The 10878-nt window shown below is 39.5% G+C and overlaps 1 pseudogene; it reads right to left on the bottom strand.

Annotated features, from left to right (window-relative positions):
- The window catches only part of LOC101580527, a 61707-nt pseudogene extending 53730 nt beyond the window's left edge, over positions 1-7977 (bottom strand).
- Between the last annotated feature and the right edge of the window lie 2901 nt (positions 7978-10878).

The following is a 10878-nucleotide window of genomic DNA, read 5'->3' as shown; positions in this document are numbered from 1 at the left end:
CAAGGGCCTGAGTTCAATCCCTGGTTCCGCAAAAAAAAAAGCACCCTGAAGTAGCCAAAAAACAAAGCAAAACAAAAAGAAAAGAAAGAAATGAGGGAAATGATACCATTCATAATAACATCAAGAAAGTTAAATAATTTATGAACAATCTATTCAAAGAAGTGAAAAAACTATAAAATTAAAATTATAATATTCTGAAAAAGGAAATTAAAGAGACATGAGAAAATAGAAAAAACTCCTGTTTATGGAGAGGCAGAACCACTATTGTCAAAATGGCCATCATTCCAAAGCTGAAAAATAGACTTAAAGCAATTCCAATCAAAATGCCCACAAAATTCCTCAGAGAATTCAGAACAAAATCCTAAAATTCATATGAAACTAGAAGAGAACCATAACAGGAAAAGCAATCCTTGATAGCACAGTAAAGTCAGAAGTGTCACAATCCAAAGTTTCAAGTCTATTCCAAAGCTACAGTGATTTGAAAGACACATATTGGCACGATAACAGCTGTGTGGAACAACAGAAAGAGTAGAGATGCAGAAGTGACCCTTTACATTCAGCCACCTGCTCTTTGACAAAGAGACCAAAAACCACACATAAGAAAAGATATCCCTTTGTCAGTGTCAGCCATGTGGATGAGTCACGGCCATTGCTTGGCCAATGTGCTCTCTGTGAAAGCCTGAGAGAGTGTCTTCTCTCCATGTGACTCTCCTCAAGCACACTCTACATCATCGATCACTTTCCTCTTTGGCCCCATAATCTCCTTGATCAGAAAATTTGGGACACTACCGAGTTACATGATGTGACAGTACAAATTCTCATATGTCCTGAGTCTTAATTGACCTTAGAAGGCTAGGGCCAAAATGTTGGCTTTCCTTGTAGCCCTCCTTTTTCTCTAATTTTGGTCTGCAAACTTAGGTTGTTATCCATCCAGAAGACAAGCTTATTGTTATTATCAAACGATTTACGCTATCAAGCTTAACCTCACTATCTCACTGCATTTCAAACATCTTAGGCATAATAAGGAACAGGTATTTTTCATCAAGTATTGATATGTTGAACCTTAAGTCCCTACATAATATGATAAAGAACATTTAAAAATTAGATTATATTTTAACAATAGGATAAAGAATTCTATGCTTCTCATGTTTGCACATATGTCCAAAAATCTCACCATATACAACCTTGAAGCATGACAGTCCCACAATATTCCTTTTCCTGTCTCTTGCAAAGCTACAGTGATTTAAAAGACACATATTGTCACAGTAATAGCTGTGTGGAACAACAGAAAAAGTAGAGATGCAGAAGTGACCCTTTACATTCAGCCACCTGCTTTTTGACAAAGAGACCAAAAACCACGCATAAGAAAAGATATCCCCCTTTAACAAATGCTGGAAAATCTAGCTAACCCATGCATAAGACTGAAGCTAGATCTGCATACTCTCACCACATATATTATGGTTTGTGTCTAGGTGTCCCCCCAAAACCTCAGGCAGTCTTGGGGTAGCTTCTGGAGTTTGTGATTGATTACTGTTGGTGTGGTTGCTGTACCTGCCCTTGGGAAGGTAATTTGCATTACAATGTAAGGTGGGAAGAGAAGCCAGCTGCTTGAGCTGCTGCTACCCCTCCTTTGTGCTCTTGCTCTTTGCCGCCACCATGAAAGGTTGCCCTCTGCTGTGTGCTGCCCTACCTTGGAGCCAGCTGAGTGTGGCCCGAACCTCCAGTGACTGTGAGCTAAATAAACCTTTCCTTCCTTCATTTTGGGTGTCGGGTATTTGTTCCAGCAATGAGAGAAGATTAACTAAGACAACATACTAAACTAAAATCAAAATGGTTCAAAGATCTAAATATTAAAAACACTTAACCTGTCGAAGATATAGTAGACAAAACTCTTGAAATCATAGGCATAATCAAGCTCTTTTTGAAGAAAACCTGAATTGCACAACAAATAACATCAAGAATCAACAACTGATATTATATCAAATTAAACAGCTTCTGGGCTGGCCAGAAAGCTCAATGGATTAAAGCACCTGCTTAAGCAGATGCAGGGACTGGGGTTCGATCCCTGGCCATGCCGTGCTGGCCCCGCCCCTGGGGCATACTGAGGCAGAGATTGAGACTAGGCGTGGTGGTGCATGCCTGTAATCCCAGCACTTGGGAGGCTGAAAACAGGAGGATCATTACAAGTCCAATCTGTGTAGTGAGACCCTCTAGACCCTGTACTAAAAATGCACCAAAAATAAATAAATAAATAAACAGCTTCTGCAAAGCAAAAGAAATAACAAACAAAGAGAAAATTTAAAGAAAGGTAAAGAATTTATCCCAGCTACACCTTGGACCAAGGATTAATAACTAGAACATATTAAAGACTTCAAAAAAAAATTAAGCTCTCTAGGCCCAATCACAAAATAGCAACTAAAATGAATTAACACTGCTCAGAAGTAAAAATATCTAGTAAATACATGAAAAAATGACCAGTGTTCAAAAACACTACTCATTAGGAAAATTCAAATTAACCCTAAAATTCCATCTTATTCCAGAAAGAAAGAAATCAAATAATAGCAAATGATGATGATATTGTAGGGGATTAAAAAATATATTCTTCTAGACTGTAGATGAAAATGTAAACTAGTGCCATACATTTACTATGGACATCAACATGGAGAGGCTTCAAATAATTAGAAATTCCATTTTGCCCAGCTACTCCTCTTCTAGGTATCTTCCTCAAAGAATCAAAGACATCCTATTACAGAGATACGTGCATACCCCTATTTATAGTAGTGTCATTTGTGAATTCCACTACTGAATTGTGGAAGCAGCACAAACGTCCATCGGCAGATAAATGGATAAAGAAAATATGGTGTTTATTTAAAAAATGGAAGGGCCAGGGAGATAGCTTGGTGGTCTAAGTGCCTGCCTGGCAAGCGCAAGGACCTGGGTTCCATCCCTCATACTGCATGTTGTGCTAGCCCCATGCTGAGCCAGCCACCAAAACCAGGTGCAATTGTGCACGCCTGTGATCCCAGTGCTGGGGAGGCTGAGACAGAAGGATCACTATGAGTCTGAGCTGCATAGTCAGACCCTATACCAAATAAATAAATAATTTGCTTAATTTTTTTTTTAAATGGAGCACTACTCTACCACAAGAAAGGATAAATGTGAGTTATTTTAGGAAAATGTATGGACCTTGTGGTTATAATTTTGACATAAATAAGATACACAAACTTAGATATATGTATCATTTCTCTTATGAGAAATCTAAAGTATGAATAAATCAAAGAAAAAGAAAATGCAACAGGAAAAGGAAAATAGATTTCTGGCAAATGGGAAAGGGAGGAAGAGAAGTTGAGAAGGATATACAGGAAGATTAAGGGGAGGGACTGGCGAGATGGCTCAGTGGTCTAAAGCACCTACTTAGAACAAGCTAGGCAAAGCACTGGGACCGCGGTTCAATCCCCCAGCACCACATGCCAGCCAGCCCCGCCCCCTGGTGGGCTGAGCTGGCCACACGCACGCACACACACACACACACTAAATAAATAAATGTAAATAAAATAAAATAAAAAATAAAACTTTAAAAAAAAAGATTAAGGGGATACAAAAAGGATTAAGATATGTCATATACACATATCAGCCACCCACAATGAATGTACTCATTATGTACTGCAATCATGTACTAAAACAAAAATTTGGATAAGCAAAATAAGTATATGAGCAATATTATTATATACAAGTATATATTTATGTGTCAACATATATAGATATTTGGTACATATAATAACTGATGTGTATTCCATCTAACATGGTATAGACAAGCAGTTTCTGTTTCTTCAGACCAGAGCATGAGCAGTATCTGAAACACATAGAAATTCAAATATTTCAAGATTTGTCCCAGTTGTACAGAGTCAGAATCTCTGAAGCGAGACACAGAAATATGTGTATGAACAAGATTCTGATGCACACGAAAGCTGAGATCCAGTGCTATGAAAGAAAGGACACAAGTAAATTCTACAAAAATAGACCATAACTCCATAACTATAAAGTGAGCTACTAATTCTTTGGAAAGTCTATGAAATTATTGGGATAAAAATCAATATATTAAATAAAAGATCAGTGTTACAGAGTTTTTCTGAAAAGAAGCTGATTAGTTTGACTTTGGAGGCATGTTCAAGGAGATGTCAGGGTAGGTTTGTTCTATAGGCAGATAAAACTGTAAGACAAAAAACAAGGCCAGGGCTACATCATATCCAGGAACAGAATTTATATGTAGCTAATGCCAAAACAATGCACAAGCTGTCACACACAACTAGGTCTTGGGGAAACAAAAAAAAAAAAAATACAGATAGACTCACTGTGGTCAAGTGTTTAGAATCTAGACCAGAGGTTCTCAAACTTTAAAAAAAAATGAGTGAGGACCCCCAAAATGTTTTTTGTGTGGGTTACAGCTATTGTTACTTACCATATCATAAATTAAAGAAAATAATTCATGTGCTGATGTATTTAAATAGCAAGAAATACAATAAAAGGATCTTTATAAAAATATATTTTCAGGGCTGGTGAGATGGCTCAGTGGTCTAAAGCATCTACTTAGAACAAGCTTAGCAAAGCACAGGGACTGCGGTTCAATCCCCAGCACCACATGCCAGCCCACCCCGCCCCCTGGTGGGCTGAGCTGACCACACACACACACACAAATAAATTAATTAATTAAAAAAATACATACATATATATATATATATATATATATACTTTTCAAACACACAAAAAATGAGGAGCCTGAAATTCTATCAATCTCTTGTTCAGCTTAATAAGGACAACTAGAGCCTCATATCTACTGCTGCATTCACTCTGCTGGAATAGGTTGCTTTGGTTAAAGCGTTTCAGGAAAGTTTAGTCTCACATATAAGTAACTGAGACACATTTCACCAGACTCTCCAGATAATTATCAGTATTTTTTCTTTTATTCAGTACTACACCAAAACTCAGTGAGCCACAACAATTGTTTTCAATATGACAGCTCAAACCAGATGAGTTAAGTTTTCAAACTCTACACTCATGAGAAAATGAGAGCCAATAAGGCAAATAGCAGTGTTTACTCACGTGAGTCATTGATTTCACTGATGAGTGTACTCTCTACTTGTATCCATTTATTTATATAAAGTGTTGAGTGTTTTTGTGATTCTTTTGATCCAGGGATTCTTTTGAATTCAGGCCCTTGCACTTGCCAGGCAAGTGCTTATTCTACTGAGCTATCTCCCCGGCCCCAAAAGTGTTGAGTTTTAAGATAGTTATGAAATACTTTTCACTATGATAGTCACATAGGAGGATCTCTCAAAGCACTATAAAACTCCCTAGAATATGCTTTGATAGCCAGTCATATATATTTGCAATAGATTGCATGGTATAAACCTCAAAAGTAAAAAAAAAAAAAAAATGCCCTCTATGAGGTATCGCTTTTGTCCATTTAGCTCCTACTCATCCTTCAACCCCCATTTTACCCACTTCTCAAAAGCACATCCATGTCCCACTCCAATTAACTAAGGAGGTGGCTTATTGGGCATTCCCACTACACTTACCACATGTTGATTTTACTTTATGAGATATTTTTCTGCCTAATTCTAGTGTATATCATTCACAAGGGCTGAGATCATTGGGCCTAGGGTCTAGTTTTATTCATAGCTGTATATCCAGCTCTTCTCCCTCTTCTGAAAGTCCACTATCAATGTGGTAGTGGTCTACTGTTAGGGTTTGTGTGCATTTGTCCCCCCAACCCCCAGCCTCATGCAGTCACTGAGGCACAGTTCTACAGTTGGATTAATTCATGACCTAAGGCTGGGATTATGGGTCTGAGTACTGTTGGGATTATGGGTGTGAGTGCTACAGCCAGCCTTGGGGCAGACAGCCTGAATGTAACATAAGAGAGACAAACTTCCTCTCTATAGCCATTGTTGCTGCTTTTCCTTCCTTTGCCGCTTTGCTGCCCTCCACTGCCATGAACTGCTGCCCTCTTCCATGTGCCACTCTGCCCTGGAGCCAGTGGAATATGGACTGAAACCTCCAGTAACTGTGAGCTAAATAAACCTTTCCTTCCTTCATTTTGAGTGTTGGGTATTTGTCCCAGCAACAAGAGAAGAGTAACCGAGACATCCACTCTCAATGATTCTTTAAAAAATCTAAGTCACTTTACACCATTCCTCTGCTCAAATATTACAGTGACTTCCCAGCTCATTCAAGATAAAAAGACAAAAAGTCGACAAAGCCTGTGTGATCCGATCCCTGACACCTCCTCCCTAATCGCATCTTCTAATATCTCCTGATGCTGTCTTAGCTAGAGCCACTGTTGTTCTTGAAACCCAGTGAGCACATTTCTACCTCAGAACCTGTGCTCTTGCAATTTCATCAGCCTAGAAGACTTTCTTCAAAAATAGACAAATGGGGGGCTGGGGAGATGGCTCAGTGGAATAAGTGCTTCCCTGGCAAGTACAAGGGCCTGAGTTCAATCCCTGGTTCTGCCAAAAAAAAAGACAAATGTCTCATATTATATCATTCATTTATCCTCAAATAACAATGAGATCTCATTTCAGCAACTTTTTAAAAATAGCAACCGTCTCCAATTTTAACTCTCCACACCTCCCATTCTCTTATTCTATATTATTTTCTTATCATTTTTTTACCATGTGACAATGTCTACTTTCTCTACTAAAATAAAAACTCCCACATAAAGCAGGGATTCTGTTTGTTTCCGATCACATGCTCATTGCCTACCACAGTGCCTAGTATGATATATAGTACTTTTTATATGGGTTATAGCCATAATTCACACATGCTGAACTTTGATACAAAGCACTCCATCCCTGATAAATGGTATGCAATCAATGAGTATTCGTTGAACTAAATGAATGCTGAATAAATATCTGCATCAATAAAGAGAAGTAAGGTTAGGCGCTGAATACTAAACTTCAGGACATATTAACATTTAAAGCATTCTTATAACTAAAGTAAAAATGGTTCCAATTGTTTTAGATTGATTATTTCATCAATATAAGCAGATACTTTTACTTCTTTGCTAAGAAAAGCAATTATATTTGGAAATATTCCCAGAAAAGCCAACCACAGAACAGCACTCACTTAATAAACTTTTTAACACCAGAAACATCTATTAGATGAGTGCCTTCATTGTTCCTTCAGAGGTCTCAGAGTTTTATACCTTTCACACTCCAAAGATAGTGCAGTTCCATAGTCTCTTGAGTTTTGCCCAAGACACTAGCATTTTAACTATTATGGCTGATATGTATATAAATGGTATGTTTTAGAGGCATAAAATTATATCCTTCAATAAAGCTACACTGAACTGCACAACACATGAAAAAATGAATTTCTCAAATAGCATCCTGCCACCTGACATACCTTAGTATCTTATTTCATGAATTTAATGCATTCCGTGATTCTGGGGAAGATGGTCATGGTCATATTCCTTATCTGATGTGGAACACACCAACAAAAGCAAAATTTTGCCTCACTTTTCTGTTTGCAAACTGAATTTTTAATGAACGGAAGAATGTGTGAATGGAGGTACAACTGTATATTGTTTCTAATTACTCAAAAGTCAATCCAGTCCTTTTCCTGGGCTTCTAAAAAAATTTAAAGAGCATGTAGTAAAAATTAATAACATTCAGGAGTCCATATTTTCTGGAATTTGAAATTATGTCCCTTCCAATTGTCCATTCCCCTTGTGGAAGGCGATGGTGGAGATGGCTTCCCACACCTACTAGAGCCTCCGAAGGGCTCCGCAAGGTTCGGGTCCACATTGTACACACCGCTGAAAGGAAGGATGTTGAGCTCGCAGGGGCTGACTTCTCCTAAATGGCTCCCCCTCTGCTCTGGGGGCTGAGGCAGCGCCACGGTGGAAGCCTCATCCTGCGCCTCTGTCCTGGGCGCTCTGCTGGCCCCAGGAAGCCCTGGTGGCAGAGGGAGCATGCGCAGCACACGTTAGCACTGACACCGGCCAGGGGATCTGCGCTCCTGTGACTTGAAAACAGTAGAGCCTAGTAGAAAGCCTTCCTCTTTTGCAGGATGCATTAAGCAAATTCAGCAATGCACGTGGTCCTGGGAGTGGAGTAAAAGCACATTTCTTTAAAGTCTTACTGATACACGTTTTTACTATGACTGTCATACCTTTCTCCAAGGATGTTGCCCTCTTTATGAAAGAGTAGAACGCCATGAGTCAAGGGCTTTAAAGAAAACCTTTTCTGTGCTCATACTCATAGTGGCCTACTTGTTTTGATGGGTGGGGACTGTCTTCTTTTTTCTGCTATTGAAGATAATTAAAACACCTTTATATGAGGCACTTGTGCATATTGCTGATCATAAAAGGAAAAAAAAAAATAGACCCATCCCTTGCCCTCGGGAAACAGTACAGGATATTTTACCCTCACCTCACTTTTTCTGGATTGCTGTGTTTCTAGGAGGCCTTTTCTGCCTCGATCCTAATTATGATTTTTCCTGCTCTTTCTCTCACTTGAAATCTATACAATTCACTTTGTCTTCTTATGTACCACACAATTCACCTGTAGTTTGTTTTTGTTTTTTTAACCACATCCAATACTAAGACTGAAATGTTGAAGTTGTGGCTCTGAGATTCCATGTGAGAGAACAGAACAAATGAAAAGCCAGTGCTTCTATTGAATTGCATTGAACACTAGTTAATGGAGCATGATAAAATTCATCCAGTCAATCAGTAGGTTACCCCAGGGTACTACAGCATCTTAAAATATTGCTAATTAACCAAATGTTCAATCGAACTTTGATTAAACTGATACATCTAGAAGAGTAGAAGGGGCTAAACTTGATTAAGAAAAATAAAACAAATGAGTGAAATTAAAGTAATTGAAAAAAGGCTCAAAGCTCTTTCCTTCCAAAACCAACTAGACAGAAATGTTTAACAGGTTAATGGCACAAAGCTGCTGAGTCTATTTTGTGAGGTCAGTGTAATACAGATTCCAGGTTACAGTGGAAAATGCATTTATTTAGAAATGTGGGCATAAAATTATGTTAAAGGGCCAGCCAAATAGCTCAGTGGATTAAGGCAGACACAGGGGCCAGGGGCTCAATCCCCAGTCTGCTGCGCCAGCCCCACCCCCAGGGCATGCTGAGAGGGTGACTGAGACTGGGCATAGTGACCTATGCCTGTAATCCCAGCACTTAGCATGCTGAACACAGGCGGATCATTACGAGTCTGATCTACATAGTGAGACCCTGTAGACACTGTAGACCCTATACTAAAATACAAAAAAGGTAAAATAATATATAAAATAAATAAATACAGTAGTGAATTTCAAAATGACATTTTTAGGATTCATTCTAAGAATGTGAAGAATGGTTTAGCAACATAAAAATCTATTCAATTTTATCTGCCATAGTAATACATTAAAATAGAAAAATAATCATGGCAAAAAATGCAAAAGTGCCTGATAAAATTAAGTCTTTTTTATCACAAATGTATAGCCATATGAGGAATAAGGGGCCCTTTTTAGATTGGCAAGCCAACAGAAAAATTCCATAATAAAATAACTTTAAATATATGACCTGTAAGACCGTGAATAAGCAAAGGTTTATCCCTATCAATATCACTGTTTAACTGTGGGAGGCACAATAACTCCAGGCCTCCAATCTTATTGCAAGTGGGTTTTTGGGTTTTTCCTCCCCTACCTCTGATGAGCTAGGTTTCTAGTTCTTACCCTGCCTATTTTCCATAAGTCTCCTGCTATGCCCAGGAGGTGGGACTTCCTGTCATAGCCCGGTTGCCTAGTTACTTGCGCCTTTTACCTACCCACGTCATTTCCCTATGCCTCCACTATATATACCCAGCACCTCCCCTGAATAAACGGAACTTGATCAGAATCCTGTCTTGTCTCCATTCTTTGCATCTCCTGTCCTTTGTCCCCTCTTCAATTTCCCTCTCCTCCCCCAGGTGATCTTCGTTGACTGACCCCCTGGTTCGGGACAAGTGGTGCCCAATGTGTGGGGCACCTGGTACAGAGGATTCAGTGACGGAACAGTCCGAGAGAGCCGGAAAGAGAAAGTAAAAGAGGCCTGCGCCACAGTTGCCTGCTGCGACGTCTGAACCTCGTAAGCGGATGGCACCTCCTTTCCCTTTCCCTTCGGGAATGGGATAGGCATTAAGTGAACATGAGATATTTGTAGAAAGTTTGAGCAAAACATTAAAGGCACGAGGAGTAAAGGTTAAAATTAAGGATTTGTTCAATATTTTGAATATATTAAACAAGTTTGCCCATGGTTCCCTATTGAAGGAACCATTGATCAGAGGTGATAGGAAAGGGCTGGTGATGCACTTAAGGATTATTATGTGACTTTTGGACCTAAAAAGGTCCCAGTAATACAGGGAAGTAAAACTCCCAACCTGATCTAAATGAGTTCTTGTTCTCTAAAACCGAAGACTAAATTTTAGGAACAAATGGAGGTTGAGAGTAAAATATTTTATTGGGAAAGAAAGCTTCTGTCTCAGAGAGGATGGAAGGGGTACCCGAGCGGGTTGCCCAGGAAGCTGTCTCAGTTTATTTTTATAGAGCAAAACCATGTGGGGTTAAGGTAGAGGAAGAGGCGGCAGCGGGCGAGAAAAGTAGCAAAGAGCGGACTTGGGTGGCAATGGCCTGGATTGGCCTCCCATGAGGTGCAGCGTGAAGAGGCAGCGGTGCCGTCCAGGGCCGCCCAAGGCAATGGCTTTGGGGCGGAAGGAGGGGCCCCTGCCCAATGCGTGAGAAAAAGGGGTCTCGCTTAGGTAGATGTAGGGTGGGACGAAACTATGGTCAGCCAATGGGATTGCAAGCACCATTGCTCAGGTAAAGTTGATTACGCCCA

The sequence above is a fragment of the Octodon degus genome, unplaced genomic scaffold (genome assembly GCF_000260255.1).
Source record: "Octodon degus isolate 3935 unplaced genomic scaffold, OctDeg1.0 scaffold00001, whole genome shotgun sequence".
NCBI classification, from domain to species: Eukaryota; Metazoa; Chordata; class Mammalia; order Rodentia; family Octodontidae; genus Octodon; species Octodon degus.
This window is presented reverse-complemented; position numbering and strand designations above follow the sequence as displayed.